At 50.1% G+C, this 16,945-nt stretch overlaps 1 protein-coding gene across 11 annotated transcripts in view; it reads left to right on the top strand.

Moving 5' to 3' along the window:
• The window catches only part of CAMTA1 (calmodulin binding transcription activator 1), a 305,869-nt gene that overhangs the window by 61,927 nt on the left and 226,997 nt on the right, over positions 1-16,945 (top strand). The window lies entirely within an intron of this gene.

The raw sequence follows: 16,945 nt of genomic DNA, 5'->3' as shown, positions 1-16,945 counted from the left end.
GAAGCTGGAAGATCTCCACGTGCCAGAGACTCCTTTGGCAGCACGATGCTCACTGTGATGGTATGAAACAGCCTGGGAGCTCCCCAATTCCAGAATCCTCCCGCAGAGCTCCGATCACAGCTGGGTCAGGATGGGGCTGCTGGGCTCCCTCAGGGCACGGCTGCCGGCCGTCTCCGGTGCGTTCGGCATTACCCGCCTCTCCAGGAGACTCTCCGCTGGTCGACGTGCGCTCAGTAGCTGTAACATCCCGCGGGGATGCTGGGCGTGCACGTTGTGTCCCCGAGAGCGGGCACCCCTGAGCTGGCACAGCATGCCTTGGGACGGTCACATTGGGGCCAAATAAGGCAGTGAAAACCCCAGGAAAGGAAAATAAGAGGTAAACCTCGGTGCTTTCCCCCATAAAATTAGAGAGAGGCATTAATAGGCAGTAGGTGACGAAGCGATTTGTTCTCAGGAGGTCGCTTCAGGAGGAGGTGGCAGCTAATTTACACGTGCCCACAAACCACAAACAGCAGTTCATAATCACAACAGTGGCAGGGTGGGCTTCTCAATTATGCCCAACTAACGTGGGACTTTCCGTTAGTTTTCCCTAACTTATGTGCACTTTAATTCATTAAACTCTTCTTCCTTGTAAGCGGCCACCCTTCTGGAAACTGTATGGTGAAATGAAGTGTCCCAGGGAGTGTGTGTGTGTGTATATGGGGTGGGGACAGAGTGCAGGGCGGATCCGAGGGCGACCAGCCCAGCACGTGGTGATCCAGGTACGGCAGCACCGTTGACTCATCCGAGGGCTCTCTAATCTTTTATTACTTTACCCTGCTCCTTTTGCAGCCTGGCTCTTCCCTCTCCTCCCAGAGGTGTCTGCTCCACGCCCCGATGCTCTGGGCTCACCTGGGGGTGATGCCGTTGATGCAGACCCCCCAGGCTTTATGAATAATGCATCTTTCTCTTCCAGTCCCCATTACTTTGCTTTTTTTTTCCCCCTAACCATGCACTCTGTCTTTATCGTGTTGATCATTTGCCCAGTCTGCAGCTTGTTTAGGTGTCTCGGCTGGTTTTCCAGCCTGTCTCATCCTCACTTGTAAATGCCTTTTGTCATATTCAGATGCTGCCTTCTCGCCTTCCAGGTCGTTGGTAAAAATCAAGCAACAAAGGATGTAGGCTGAAGACTAAATATAAAAGGAGTTAGACAGGGAATCCCCACCTAGCTGGGAGCGCGGAGCTCCTTGATGTCTGAACTGACTCTCAAGAACTTTAAATGCTTAAAGACAGAGAAGAACAGAGTAGTTCTGGAGCGCATCCCTTTCTTTGTTAAACAAGGTTTATTTTTTTTTAAAAAAAGCTATATATTTTAAAGTAAGTTACAAAATGAGCCTGCTGTTGGGGGCATGAATGCGTATTTGAGGTCCCCTCTCAGCGGCTGGATTTGGACTACCTTAAAGGAGGGAGGGTTGTTTTCATCCCTGCTGTCAATTTGCCTTGACAGCACGTTAAAGTCAATATTACCCTAAAAACGTTCTGCTTTCATAACAGGCAATTTTGTTTGTGTTGAAAATGCTTTGTTTGATTTCTGGAGCCATTCATTACAGGATCAAGGCTTCAAATTGGAGCCAATTAGGTCTAAGAGCTGCTTTTAAAAAGCTTTTTCCAAGCGCCAAGAGCTTGAAGGTTAAAAGGAAGCGAACGAGCACCCAGCCCCGCACACGGGGGTCTCTGCTGGGGCGGCCCCACCGCGGTGCCAGGTACGACCCCGGGCCAGCGTCCCCGGCACTGGGGCTGTGTCCCCGGCGGGAGCTGGTGGCTGCAGTCACGCCGTGCACGGTGGCTCGCCCTTTCTCTATATTTAGTAAGAAACGCATCAGCATCCCTTTTCCTCCCTGAATTCCCTCTGGGAGCGGAGCTAGTAAATAGCTGTTGCACTAAAAATAGCACCTGCGCCAGCCCCTGGCAGCCTCTTTCCCTTCCCTGGCTGAACACGGACCCAAAGGGCTCCCACCCCGGGAGCAGATGTTTGGATTTATGATTATTTTTATTTTAAAAAAATAAATCAGAAATCAACCACTTAAAAATGTAAAGACCATGAAACTGCCTGTAATGCTTAACCTTTGGAAAACATTATTAGTGCTCTCAGCCGTCTCCTCTCTATTTAATAAAACAGGAGGCAGCCCCAGCACAGCCGGTGGTGATTTTCCAGCTGCTGCTGGCAGCCAAAGGTGACCCGGGATGGCGCAGGCGGAGCAGCCGGGCGGCCCCGGGAGCACATGTCCCTCGCGCTCGCCCCCGGTGATACAGGCATCGTCCCTGGTTTTACACCAACCTTCCCGTCGGCTCCTTTCCGAGGAGAAATGCAAGAAATCCTGGGCAATTTGCTGCCCTGGATGTGCTCAGAATTGTAAAGGGCTTTTATCACACACATAATGCCCTTTTTTTCACGTTGGTTTTTTTTTTTCCTTGTCCTTTTTGCCAAGAAAGGTCAGACCAGATGATCCTTGAGGTCCCTTCCAACCTGGTATTCTGATGCTGTGATTTTTTTTTCTTAAATGTTTTCTCGAAAGTGAACAATGAGTAAAATCTCAGAATTCTGAAAGTATCTTGCAAAGAATTTATGGTTCCCTGATGCTGCTCTGGTTTTAGGTTGTTTACTTTCCGTTCCAACGTATCAAATAATTCTGGGTTGGAGGGTGAGTTTCCAGCGGATGAAAACCAGCTGGCAACAGCGGGTGCTTGCCAGGGGCTCAGGTCTGCTGTGATGCCCCGAACTAATGGCCCTGAGTTAATCGTCGTGGCTGGATACTGCCTAGAGCAGAAATACTTCCCCTTGCATGCCCCACGCAGAAGGGAGGAGGGTTTGATGACAACCATGAGTGTAACGAGTTGCGCAGGAGCCGATGCCGTTGGCTGATCAGCATCCGTGAGCTGCTTCCAGAAACTTGACCTGTCGTTCCCATTTCTGTGGAGAATTCACTGATTTACTGGGGACATCTGGGAGGGGTGGGGTGTGGAAACCCACACCAAAAACAACCAATCCAGCAGCACGGGCCAGGAATTGGAAATTGCAGCTGGGTTCCAATAGTCATTTTTCATGTGGTGTGGGGTTTTTTTTTTTTTTTTCCCCTTTCTAAACCTCAAGTAACAGTTAAAAGGAGGAGGAGGAACTTAACGAGCCATGAAAGCTTAAAATGAGGAGAGAGAGCCTAGCGCTTAGATTTACAACACAAATGACTCGGGTCTTAACTTAGCATGGGAACAAAACTGCACTTTCTAAGGTTTTTGGGGTTTTCCTTATTTTCTTTTGCTCTTGTGGTTGCTTCCCAGCAGGGAGGGTGGGGGGAGCCCTGCAGACCTCCTGGCTGTGATGCTCGGTCCATAGCTTCTCTGTCCTGCCTGGTGAAAGGAAGATGTATTTCTTAATTGGCTGTGTAATGGGATCGTTTATAATGTTTTAGGTAATAATACCAACAATTTCGAAAGGTCGTTTTTATCCCGTTGACACCCTAGGTTTTGTTTGAGGTTTATTTGGATTAATTGGGCGGATGTTTGGGGAAGAGAACAAATACCTGCTGGTATTTGATTTTGCTCGCACAGCTGTGTGATGAAGAGAAACGGCAGCAGAAGACCTTAAACGCCATTATATTGTCTCTGGGAAGATTTGTGAGGGATAGTCGGGTCCTAGAAATAGAATTGTGGAGCCTTGTCACTGCAGTTAACCGGGGCGTTTTGGGGTCCAAGCATCGGGGTGACCCAAAGAGGCGTTAATGAATGAGCCGCACGGCGTTTTCCAGCTCGGAAGGCTGCGCGGCGGGGAGCTCTCGGTTGCTGCTAATAGCTCTGTGGCCTGCGAGTAATGAGCAATTAATTATATAAATATTTGAATAATATTTTTGCTGGCTGTGTCTACTTGTTTACTCCTATATTTGATATCGGTCCTTCTTCTGTTTAGATTTTTGGTTGTAATGGAGCCGTCCGAGATCACGGGCTGTGGCAGCCGGTTGGCGTCGGGCCATGCCGTGGGCGCCACTCTAGGCGGGACAGTGACAGCCCTTGGTCTCACAGGGCCCTGTTCTTTTGGGATCTTGAACGTGTAATAAAGCACTTGGGAATCGTATCAGCGCACTGCACTGCTTCATTTCAAACGCTTTTTGTAAACTTTCATCGACCTCACCGTGCTCAGGTGTGGGGCTGCGAATGCTGTGATGCTCAACCCTCGATCGGTACAATTTTATCTATTCCGAAGTACAAAACGTTAAAAATTACTACAGGAATGATAATAGTGAGTAGCATTGGTAATTTTTTTAAGATTAAATGTTGTTTGCACAATGATACAGGGGCCCTTGTGCGATATTTACAGAGCACCTTGGAGAGCTGGGAGAGTCTTCGGTGTAAATAAGACGAAAGGAATAAAACCATTAAATAATCATTTAAAGTAAAGCAACTCTTATTTAGCTAGATCTTTGGGAGAAGAGAGATCCTTGCACTTGGTGGGCAGGAGGGGGATATATGGAGCGTGAAAGCAGCAGCATCCAGGACTCCATTTTACACTAATTAAGATACGGGGGACTGAGTTCATCACAGGACAGCGCCGCTTTAGCCCAGAGAGTAAAATGTACCAGTTACTGCTATTTCTGTGCTTTGTGGCTCCCGCTCTGACCAGCATCATCATTCAAACGCAGCTTTTATCATGATTTAATATGTATCTTTTAAGAAGGATTTTAATTCCCTGTTTGAAATAAGGAAACGCCATAAATCAGAGACAGAATCTTTTAACATTTACAGTTTTAAATGAATTCCTGTTGAGAGTCTCTTAAGCCAGATTTATATCTGATTCTGCATTGAACTGTGTCGTTATGTGGGACTGAAAAACTCTTACAAAATTAGGCATAATGCAAAAACATGCTGAAAAGACAGTTCTGCAGGAATGTGGAACATTATTATGTTAGAGAATATTGGAGTGAGGAATATGCAGAAAGGGGCAATTACCGTGGATATTTTCCTTTTAATGAACCTTGCACACTTCTTTGGAAGGGTTTGCTGCTGTCTCCTTGCAGGAACAGGCAAATTGAGAAAGTGCTGGTATTGTCACCTCAGCCGGTGTTTCGGCGTCGCTGCCCCAGTGCAAAGAGCAGGACTTTGTGTGGCCCACGTGGCGGGAAGGAGGATGCGCGGGGCGGGAGGGCAACGCTCGCGGCCGGCGCAGGGGCAGCCCGGGTTTGAGGGACCACGCGCGCAGGCTCGTGAGCGAGGCCACCGCGCTCCTAATCCCCGGGGGACGCGCAGTGGTCGAGACTCGGAACGGGAGCCAGGGCCAGCCGGGGCTGTGCTGTGGCGCGGGATGGAGATCTCCTCCCCGGGTGGGCGTACGGCCGCGTCTGCACAGCACCCGTGTAGCATCCTTGACCCTGGCACTGCCGACTGCCGCTTAAGACAGTGCGTTGGGCAAGTTAGAAAAGAATAATTGCAAATACCGAGCGCAGTATCCTGCTCTGACTAGTGCTGTTCAGTTCGTGTCCGTGTTTTACTCTTTGAAACCCAAAAGGAGGAAATCTCTGCAGGCTCCCAGCCAAACGTTCATAGCAGCAGGTTTCACATAAACAAAACCCAACGTTTTCCCCAAAAATGTGTTCCTAAGACCAGCAGTCCCGATTCTTACGGCTTAAAATCCACCAGCATCCTTCTTCCCCCTTGTTTACCGGGGCTGGACATGTTGGACTCGGCCGGTCTTGACTGGAGATCCGGAATCGCCCTTTGCGGGAGAGCGTGTCCGCGGGCGGGAGCGCGTGGGAAGAGCTCCGTGGGTTCTCCTCTCCACAGATCTCTGGTGGCTGCGCCCTGGATGGGGGTTTGGCTTTGGGCACTTCCTTGCCTGCAACAACCTGCTGCTTTCCTTAAAAAATGGAAATCAAGCGGGTTTGAACTCTTCCAATTTAAAATTAAGAAGTTGAACTTAGTGTATTTGCTGATGATGTGGTACTTAAACCTGAATAAAGTAGGAAAAAAAGATTAATAACACAGATACAGCCTGAAGTGCTGCTCCAGCCACTGTTCTTCCAGCTGAAATTAACTTGGCTGTGTGACTGAAACAAGCCAAAAGAGCTGAACACCCTCAATTTCTCTTCCTCAGTTGGAGAAGACAATAAAAATAGGAGGTACTGTCTGGAAGATGTTTAATAATAGAGCCCACGTGCCTTAGCTGGGGAGGAATTGGAGAGGTGAAGGGGGAAGAGCCCCTGTCTGCAGGATTATAGTCTGTAGAGATCCCTTGTGCTCCTCCCTCGCGTGTGATGCTTTGGCTGCGCTCGGTGGGAGGCTGCCAGAATAAACACGGAGCCGTTCAACAGCAAAGTCCTTTGGGGCGGCTTCTCTCCCAAATCTGTATTTTTGCTAATTTTTTAGGTAAAGAGTGCCCTTTGATTTTGCATTCAGCAGGACCCTCGGCCCTGCGTTGCCCACAGGGGCAGGTTGGCGGAAGATGCGCTGGTCTGTCCCGCCGCGAGGCACCGGAGCACGGGGGGGGTTGCTGGTCGATGGAGGAGAGCTGCAGAACGTGAAATGTTCCTCTCGGTTTCCGTGGGGTGAGAGCAGGGTCACATCTCCCCGTGGTGCGTGCCTGCTCTGCTCTTCGTGACCGTTTGAGTTACGTAAAATTGAGGTTTTTACTATTACACTGTAATTAATGCATCGTAGATACAGGTATCTAACTGAATTTTCTTTTTTTATCCCACTGCCATATTCGACTCTTTTGGGCTATGGAAGAGAAGTGCCATTCGTGGTACTAAAGGTAACAGCGACAGCAAGACGACAGTTCACATCTTTCTTTAATTCAGAGCGTTTAGTCCAAGGTCATTTAAAAGAAAGAATAATAATAATAAAATAATCATGTCATGATCTGTAGGTATTTTCCAGTAACTAAAGGTTGGGCATTATTTAATATTGCTCTGTTTTACTGCCTATCCCTCAGTTTGGGACTTAAATGGAAGATAAAATCTATCCTAATCCCATTAGGCACCGGCTGATTCAAGGTCTGACTTTGCTAATACTTGCGACTAACGGTACTTCTGAGCCGAGCGGTTCAGGACAACCATTGCTAAGTGGTTTTGTGCAGAATTACATTCTTGCTATTAAAAAGACCCACTGCATATTTAATTTTACCGTTTTCCCTGTCTATTTGGCAGGTGAAATTGCTGAGCAGATCTTGTTTAACTCTGGTGTCTGTTAACTGCTGCTTATTCACTTGATTGTTTTGTTTCTTCTCCTTTTCATGTGTCTTGGAGAAAATTACTTCTCATCTTAATCCAGTTTCTTCATACCAGGTTTAGCCTTGAAAATAAAGCACTTAAGTTGTCCACTTACTACTTCGTAGAAGTTTAATAGTGACAAGGGTGAGCTGCTTTGAGCTCTGGTCGTGCTGACCTGGGAGAAATGCCTTGGTTTAACTGAGCTGAGCCTTACAGATCTGTAGAGCTCAATCAGCATTTTTCTTCTGGTAATAAACAATCTCCAGCAAGTTCTCAAGTTAGTTTTAATGAAAAGTGTAGAGAGTGGGCTGAAGTCTTAGGTGTGCTGGAAAAAGATCTATAAATGCGGTCTAGATGGGATCGTGTAAAATAATCATTAATTACTGATTATCAGCGGAGAGCGTCTGAATTTGCTGGGGTGCAGGGAAGGGCTTGTTAGACGGGAGTGCTGTGGGTGCCTTTATCTGGGTAGATCGAGTTCTGCATTTCCATGAAATCTCTCTGGAAGTGTTTAGGTGTAGGTGTAAAACCTGCTGTGACTCAGGTTGGGATGATGTTGGCTACACATCTGACCTTTTTTCTTTCTTTTCTTTTTTTTTTATTTTTTTCCTTTTTTCCCTTTTTTTCTTTTTTTTTTAAAAAAATTTCTTTCTAGTGCACTCCTGTCTCTCTCCATAAGTGTTCTTTGGGAATGTGTCCAAGCCTGTTTGAAGCTGTTTTTTTGTTATGCTGAGGCTGCTGTTGGTTTCACCCTTCTACTCCTTTAACTCTAGGAGTTAAGCCAAGCTGCTCCAGTGTTAAAACTCGAGGGGGACCCCTTTTTCGGTGCCCTGGGTGTGCGCTGCCCTGGCGTTACTGCGAAACGCCTTCACAGTCAGATGACTTGATCAGCTATCGGAGCTCAGGATTCCTAAATGTCACCCTATAATGTCTAATTAAGGTTGCAGTTTGAAGACATCATGTACTTTAATTGAAAACTGTAAGAGTAATCTATTCCATTTTTTTCTGTTAAATTAATAGTGTGGACCTTTAGCAGATGGTTAGCGAGACGCTGTTATTAATGAAAACATCCCACCGCCTGCAATCCAGCCGCTTGTCGCCGTGCACGGTGTGGAGAAACAAGGCGTACGTCTCCCCAGCCCAACGCGTTCCCGCTCCGTGGCTTCGTTCTCCTGCGGTGCCAATTAGCGGCCCCAGGGCTGCCATTGCGCCTCTTCTGCAAGATTTAAACCCCGCAGAGGAGTTTTCTGCCGGGCGAGGCTGGGTGAAGGAGCTGGCAGCAGCCAGTGGGCTGCAGGTCAGCTCTCTGACGAGCAAGGGAAGGCACTTTGGGTCCCCAAAATTGTGGGTTTTTTCATCCGTTAGGGTAACAGACCCAATGGCTTAAGCTATTTAATGACGTTTTCCCAGGTAGACATAAGTGTCTCCGCTGCGTGCGAGCGTGCGCCCTGTTAATAGGGGCGAGCTCTGCCCCTCCGTCCCCGCATCCTCGTGGGTAACGTCACTGGGTCGTGTTTCCCGGACCCAGGTTTTGGTAACGAATCTTTTGTTCCCCTCTTTACGCTTCCGCTCTCCCTCTCCTATTGCTTTGCTGCTTCCCAGGGGGACGAGCGGCAGCAGCGGAGACCGGGGAAAGCCGGGATATTTATCACTCTCTCCTACGCAGAGACTCTAAAATGCCTTCTGCAAAATAAATCTCCTTTAAGACCCTTCCGGAGCAGGGTTTGGCTTATTGCTCCAGGAATAAAGAAAAGCCTCTTCTTCCCCCAGCGACGGGCTGGGACCCCCAGCGGCGATGGCTCGGGAAGCCGCCACGTCCTGGCGACTCGTGGTTTTCCTGTCTGTCAGAAAATGGGCGTTTAACAAAGAGCTGTTTGCTGGGGGGGGAGCCGTGGTGGTGGAGCCCGGGTGAAGCGGAGCATCCTCATGGCGAAGGGCCTCCCCAGGGCGAGAGCAGCGCTCCGGGGTGGAGGGTGCTCGGAGCGGGGAGCATCAGGGACGCGGGGACCCAGGTCCCCCAGTAGCGCCTCGTCGTCGCGGAGGAGGAATTCGCATCGGCTCCGAGGAGGTGAAGCTCGAGTCCCGACGAGGCAGGGACCTCGTTACGAAGCAGGTCTCTCCCCCGCGAGGGCGCTGAGGAAGCGGGACCGAGGCCGGTTTGTCAGGCAGGGGACGGAGGCGCAGGGGAGGTTTTGTGCACAGGAGCCCCCCTGGTGCCACCTCCCCCTCCTGGGGCAGGGAGCTCCTCGGCGCGGCGGTGACTGTAAATGATTCAATTAGTTAGCTGCAGATATTGATAATAAAACCTGGCTTCCATCTAATTAGATAGAACATTAGTTGGTGTACCCTTACTCAATTAGAAAAATACATTTTAAATTAAGTTTTAATTTATTTTTGTCTTTAATTCCATCGTGATGGAAGAGGCAGTGTAGTAACCGGAAAGCTTCGTTTGGGTTCCTTGCGTCAGACACCAAAGGAGGTAACACTACCCCGCTCCTCCCCCCTGTGTTTTTGGGGACGATTAGAGCGAGTCCTGTGAAAGTGCAGCTGCTGCTGTGAGGCTGGGCAGGTTTTTGGAAGAAAATTCGCATCGCGCTTTGGAAAACCAAAGCCACGCGAGTCCGGCCTGGCAACCTGCAGTGGCTGGTCTTGGCCCAGCGCGGCACTGGGAGATCTCCATCCCGCCGGCCTGGAGCGCTCGCGCGGGTTCTCAGTAAAACCGTAGTAACGTTTGGGTTTGTGCCCCTCCTTACCTTCAGAGAGCACAGACCAATATTTTTGCTTTAGAAAGTTGCAAACGGGTAACACCTCAAGACAAAAAAAAAAGGCACTATCTGCAAAAGGAAACAAAACGTTTTGGTTTAAAAGCTTTTTGTTGTTGACAGGTATTTGGCAACCTGATGGCAGCCTGACCTGCGTTTCTCTGCTGGTTACTCAAAAGCTTTGTTTGCTTTTCTCTTGTGTCTGATTTTGACACCGTGTTGCTATTTTAGGCCAAACTGGACGAATGAAATGAAATCACAATTTTTGTTGCAGTGATGCTAAACAAGGTAGCAAGAACTTGCTGTGTGTGGCTTTCAGATCAGTTTCAAGTTGTAATATTCGGAATATTAATGGCTTTGAGAGTGGGGATGGCTAGAAAATGAAAACGGCTTGATCCCAGCTGAGAAGATGCTACATAATCAACATGAATTTGTATTTTCATTTCAGAGTAGAAGGACGATAAGGAAGCGACGGGCTGGAATTTGTCTTTATAGCAGCGAGGACGCAGAGATGTCCTAAGAGAATAAATGTGCTTGCTTAGGAGATCACAACTTTATTAGCTCTGTGGTATAAATCCAGAGATGTGTACAAACTCTCCTGCTTTCTCTTAAAACATGCATACATTCCAAGCTTATTAATTTGGATGCATATAATTCATATGAAGTAATAACTTGAAATTCAGACTTTTTTTAAAGCTAATTTATTACTTTGAGACAGGATAGGTGGCTGAAGCTACCTGGCATGGGGAATCCTGTTTGGGTTCCAGCTTCTCTCGTGAGAGGTTGGGTGGGAATTGCTGATGCCCCCTCAGGGATCAGAGGTGGCCCGGAAAGGGGTCAGGTGGGGAGCAGAGAGCTAAGTAGCTCAAGTCCGTGGCTTCCGACAGCCCCGTGGTACCGGCTCGGGGACAAGGTGATGCCAGCCAGCCCGCGCGCGGGGTTCAGCCGGAGCTGCAGGGGTGGCTGCCTGCCGGCTCTGCCTGGGGCTGCCCCTGTGCTTGCGGCCCTGCTCGTCACTCCGGAGCTCGTGTCTCCTTTGGTGTGCGAAGCTGAGCCCATGCGAGCGTCGGCTCTCCCGGCGCACACTGCGCTGCTCGGGCACCCCCGCGGCACGGCCGCTGCCGCATCCCTTTGCTGTGGGGCTGGATGCTCCATCCAGCAGCATCGGCAGGAGCCGCAGCTACAGCTGTGTCCTACACACGTACAAGGCAAATCCCTTGTGAATTTCAGAGCTTTTTATAACTTTTTCTTCCAAACAATATAACTTCTTTTCTTCCAAACTTCTGCTGCAAGTCCTTCAGCTCAGAGCAGAACAGGGTCTGAGCCTTGCTGTGCGTGCGGTGGGTAACAGACCTCTCCCACACCGGTGCAGTGTTGGATCCGTGCCCGCTGGTCCGTTCCCCGCCCGGCGGCGATGTCCCCTTTAGTTCCTGCGCATAGAGAGAAGCGCACCTGCACCCCGTCCCCCGCTGCCCATGGGAGGGGAGGTCGGGCCGCCCGCTCCGCTGCAGCTCTGGGTGGGTTTGTGCCGTCGTTAAATATTGACGGGGCCGAGCAGCCGCAGTCACGTAGCGCTGGGTGGGAAGTGTGGTGCTGGCTCTCCTGCTGCCGCCGCTCACACCGAGCCCCCGCACAGCACCCGGCGCTGGTCACGTCGTTGGGCACCCACAAGGTTTAACGGTGCGAGTCCTGCGCGGGGCGGAGGGAAGGGCGGCGGGAAGGGCTTCGGTGGCCGTTGTCCAGAGATGCTGTAGCCCACGCGCGTCCTGTCGAATGCAGTTAACTTGGCTTTAAGCTGATGGCTCTTCGATGCGTTCCATCTAATAATCTTAACAAACGGGGGAATGCAAAATAAAAATGAATGTTCATTTATGTAAAATGCTTTCAGCCCAAGCAGCAAAGTATAAATTGAACTGCTGATTTATATGACCAAGTTTAGGATAAAACATAACTCACGCAATTTTAGTGTTGAATTATCTAATTGCATTATGGGGGGCTTCCATTAGCTGATCAAATTAAGCCTTTTTTCTCCTCAGCGTCTTATACACCCACACTCAGGCCTGCAGGCTCTGGCTTAGGCGGGAAGGCCGCGCTCCGAGCGTTGCCATGAAATCAGGCACGGTCGTGAGGGCTGGGTCTGCGCAGCTTTCGGTGTTTCAGCCCAGCAACGCTCACTCGGTTTTACCTGCTGACGGCGTTTCCAAAGCTGGGCTTAGGAGGAGTGCAGGGCAAGGTGGGACATCCCGGCCCAGGGGCTGTTGGCCCGGGTGTGTGGATGAGTCGGGTGCTGACGGCGAGCACACGCGTTATTTCCTTGGCTCGCTTTATAATTAACCAGCAGGGCTGAGGATGGAGAGCTGGGGTTTCAAAGCCTGGCTCTGTCTCGTCTGACCTTGCTGGTGCCACGCTGCCTTTTGTTTGTAATCTTGGGCAAGAAGAAATGGAAAAAGGGTTTGATAGGAGACAAAAGCAAACAATAGCCTCGCTCCAAAGATACGATGAATGGGCTGTAATTGAATTTTTTGGTGAAGACATTGATTTGACCCTGTAAGACACACAGAGTGAATCATTAGGGGAATTAACACACATTAAAATGCAGGGTTTTTTTTATCAGAGGGCTTTTATTGTGCCTATAGTTTTGGTTTTAATTATTTAATGACTTTGTGTCTTCTAGTGATAAATCTATTTCTTCCCCCTTTTTTCAAAAGGAAAGATGGTGTTGGTGTGACAAAGGGGGACATGCCCCGAGCAGCTGAGGAGCGCGGGCTCTTCGTTAGCAGCCCTGCTCCTGCCCCAGAGCCCAGACAGACACGTGCTTTAAAAAAGCATCTCTTGCAACCTGTTGATAAAACATCAGTGCTAGTCTGACCACTTTCTTCTGGGCCCTTCAGATTTATTTTTCCAATCTGTGTGTAGCAAAAACTATGTAGGAATTAATTTCTTGCAAGAAGCTGTGTGGGATATGGTGTTTGGGAGGAAAATTTCCAGACTTGGGCTGCTCGGGGCAGGTGTGACCCTGGATTTTTGGAGTGCTGACTGCTCCCAGCAGCAGCTCCTTCTGTGCTGCCTGTGGCTTCAAGACTTCTCAGAAACTTCATCCTTGTGTTTTGCGTCTCACAGGTGGTGCTTTCCTCACCATGCTGACAGATTTGAAAAAAAACAGCTTATTTTATGGCTTGAGCTGCTTGGGCTCGCCCTTGGCTTGGTTTGGACTTTGCCTGCAGGAGCTGCTTGGCTGCGGATTTGTGAGTGCCGCCTGCATCGCCTCCTCCCCGAGGAGCATCTCCTTTCACTCCTGCCTCTGACCTCAGAGCGGCCGCCGCTGCAGTGCCCATCTGTTTGCAGCCAGCCCTGGGTTCCGTGGCTTGCTGGGTCTTTCCTGGGTGATGGACACAAAGTTGTGTAGGTACAGGAAGCAGAAGGCTTGAAGAACGTGATTTAAAGGGGGTTTGCTGATGGCAGAGGGGTCGGCATCCCCGGCTCCCCATCCCCGGGACAGGCTCTCTCCACCCAGGCCGCGGGCGCTGACCGCAGGGTCTGGCTCCGAGCTCCTCTGCGCCTGGTGCGTGCAGCTCTCCTCTCCCTTCCCTTAGGAAGGCAGCGCTCTGCGGTGCAGCACCAGTCTGGGGTTCACCCCAGTGCCCAGGATGTGCCTTTCAGTGGAAAGTTGCCTTTTTGCCCGGCGCTGTGTGTGTGTGTGTCTGCCCCTGAGTCATCTGTTTCTCCCGGTTCTGTTCCAGTTGGAGGTGGCAGACAGAGATGATTCTCCCCGGCCGCAGTGCTGATGCAGTGACAGAAGTTGGCACATGGGTGTCAAACCGTAAATAGGCGTTCCTGCTCACTCCTGCCTGCGCGGGGCGGGGTGGCTGGGACAGCCTTCGGCCGCGGTGGCACCAGCTCTCCCGACCCCAAACCCTGTCCGGGCTCAACGGGCCTGGTTTTGGCTCCGACAGTGCCCCAGGCCCCCCTTGCCGGCGATGCCGAGACATGCTGGTGAAGGACGCGGTGCTTTGGGCGATGGGTTGCAGGGAGGCACGGCCAGGGTGAGCAGATAATGCAGGAGGGGTTTTCTGGGGTTTTTTTTGCACGCCAGTCTTTGTAATTCTGAGTACTCAGGGCATGGAAGGCAGCGTGGAGGACTGGCTGGCGCTCTGCTCTACGTGTTAATTTATAGCGCTGCCGTGAGGTAGATCTTCCTTGTTATCCAAGGTATTTCCTCTGGAGGAGGGAAATCAGGCTGTAATATGTCATTAAGCAGAAAGCCTGGGGGAGCTCCTATCCTAGTTGATGTGGATCCTACTTTTATCTGGTTAGAAGAATTGAATTACACGTTTTGAGTTGTCTGAAGATCCAGCTTGGAGCCCAGCCGGAGCTGTGACTTTCCGTCCTGCCGCGGCAGGGGTGGGAGCTGCCCACACCCCTCGGTAAGGTGCCTGTGTCTCGGGGTGTCACCCGCTGCCTGCAGCTCACTCTGCAGCTGAGTCCTGAGCAGGCCCAGGCTGGCCGCGGGGACGCAAATGTTCTGCCTCCAAATGCAGCGGCAGCTCCTCCCATCGTTGACGGTTTGGGGATGAAGATTTTGAGCGTACGGGGTGTGGGCTGGAAGGAATGAAGCAAACAAGCCTTGGGTAGAATTGACATTCCTTTACCTGAAATACTCAGGTTTTCTCTGCTATAGCAGTATGTTTATTCAGCCACAGAAGTTAAAAATTGCTATATTCTCCTTACAGCAAGTTGAATTTCAGTGGAAATAGGCAAAATCCCTTGCTAATCTTGAAGCCCAACAAACTGCCTGTTCTTGCAGGATTTTGAGGGTGAATCAGCCAGATCCGTTTCTGCACCAAAGGGATCTGTTTCTGTAAGTGCCTGCTCACGCAGCCCACCCGCCCCGGGCGCCCGGGGCACTCGGCCATTAGGGAGGATGCGCAGAGTTTGCTCTTGGGTGTCGCGGGTGCTCGTCCCTCGGTATCCCCAAAGCTCATCTTGCCGTAAGGTGCGAGGTGACGCAGATTTGTAGCGTCGCAAGTCAAGGACATAACGTGGGATGGGTTGGGAATAAAATTCTGCAGACCGCAGCACTCTGGTGAAAATACTGTGCTGGCTTAAAAAAAAAAAAGCAGAAATCTGTTTTCACATTTTTTGAAGTTTCATACTTTTTGAAGAATTTTAGTTGCAGAGTATTTTCGCCTGATTTTTTTTTTTATATATATATATACACATGAAATCAGTGGTTGGCTCTACAGCTCACAGCCTGCGTCAAAGCCGTGAGTTAACGCTGCATCGGTGGCTCTTGCGGGAAGCGATGGGCAACGCCTCTTCGGAGCCCGATGGAAACGTGGGGCCGGACCTTTTTGGCTGTGCAGCGTCTGAATTTTAGCACTTGCATCTGATTCAACTGCGTTGCCTGTGAAAGTGTAAGGCTTGCCGTGTTCTCAGGGAAGGGCGCGAGTGTAGATGCTGTGCCAGCGACCAGCGTCCTGGCGGAGGGCTGCACCGGGTTGTTTTGATATTGAATTTTACATGGCAATTAGCCAGAAATTAGAAGGAGGCGTTTTCGGAGCTTCGTGTCAGTGCTCCTCCTCCTGGCTCACGTAGAAGCGTCACTGCTCCGTCGTCTGCTGCTACGGTGATCGTTTGAAAATGCAGAGTCGGGCTTGGGAAGCGCAGGGTGCGGCGGTGGATTCTGGGAGAATTTATTGGCAGTGTAAACATGTTGGTTAGGAGTCATTAATATGACATTCACACAACTCTAATAAAGTACATAACATGGAGATCTGGCACCACTGCAATACCCAGAGGACATTAAGTATGAGTCTTAAAACCAAGAGTATTGGAAACAAGATATTTTTACGTCTCGTTTGGGAGTAATATAATTGCATTTTGTGGCTCTAGCAGATGCTTGGGCCAGCTGGTTGGAGAGCATTGTGGATTTTTTTAGCTTTGGTACTATACAGCTACAACCCTTATATAGAACTATCTTTAAAAAAAAAAAAAAAAGGAAAATCATCTCCTGGTCACAAGACCCATTTCTTGTGTGTGTGTTCCCTTAGCGATGGCGCAGCCTGTAGACACTTCTGTTGCAGCAGCTCTGGCGATCCAACCACACGTGGGTTTGGGGTCTAATCTGAGGCAACTGAACGTTCAAGGCGGCTTCGCTGACTTCTGCAAAGCTTTTGCAGTTGAAGGTCTCTCTGAGAGGGAGACTCTGGACCAGCTGGGAAGCAACGTTTGGAAGGGAACCATCAAAACCCTACATCTTTCTGAGTATATCTTCATGGGGAGGGAGAAAAAGCTTGTTTGCAGCAGCCTGTGGAGTGCAGCCCCAGGAGTCCTTGGCCCTCTCTAGGTGCAGGGACGTTGCTGGTGCAGTGACAGCAGCCGTGGTGGTTCGGGACGGTCACTGGCCCCACGTCAGCTCGGGCGCGGATCGCCCCGGCCTCTCCCGGGCTGCTGACGATGCTCAGCCCGGCCGCGCTGTGGCCCCCCGCAGCTGCTCAGGGTTTGTACCAGGAAATGGATGGGGGCCGTCCCGTGTTCGTCAGGCGTTTGGACAAGCACCATCGTGAATTATCTCGCCGTCACCGATAATTTCCTGCAAACAAATCGGTTCTGATCTGGAAGTAATCGCCCGTATCATTCCTGCAAGTGGGAGCGATGACTTATGTTGATGTCACCCGCTGGCTTTTTATGGCAACGATTAATAATTCAGTAATTCTCTCTGCAGTGATGCTGTTCTAATTATAAACGTTTAATTTAGCTTCCCGTGTCCGTGTTGTCACTGTCCTCCCCTTTGCCTCCTGACGTAACATCAGGCTCTCGGCGATGCTGCGGTCACCAAAGTTACCAGAAAATTGTCCGTGCTGGAAAATGTTAATCCCTTTCCTCATTTGCATCTCTTCGTTATGTTATTTAAGTCTGGCTTTGGTGGCGCGAATACAAACGTTGGCTGAG

This window comes from Strix aluco, chromosome 22, assembly GCF_031877795.1.
Source record: "Strix aluco isolate bStrAlu1 chromosome 22, bStrAlu1.hap1, whole genome shotgun sequence".
NCBI classification, from domain to species: domain Eukaryota; kingdom Metazoa; phylum Chordata; class Aves; order Strigiformes; family Strigidae; genus Strix; species Strix aluco.
This window is presented reverse-complemented; position numbering and strand designations above follow the sequence as displayed.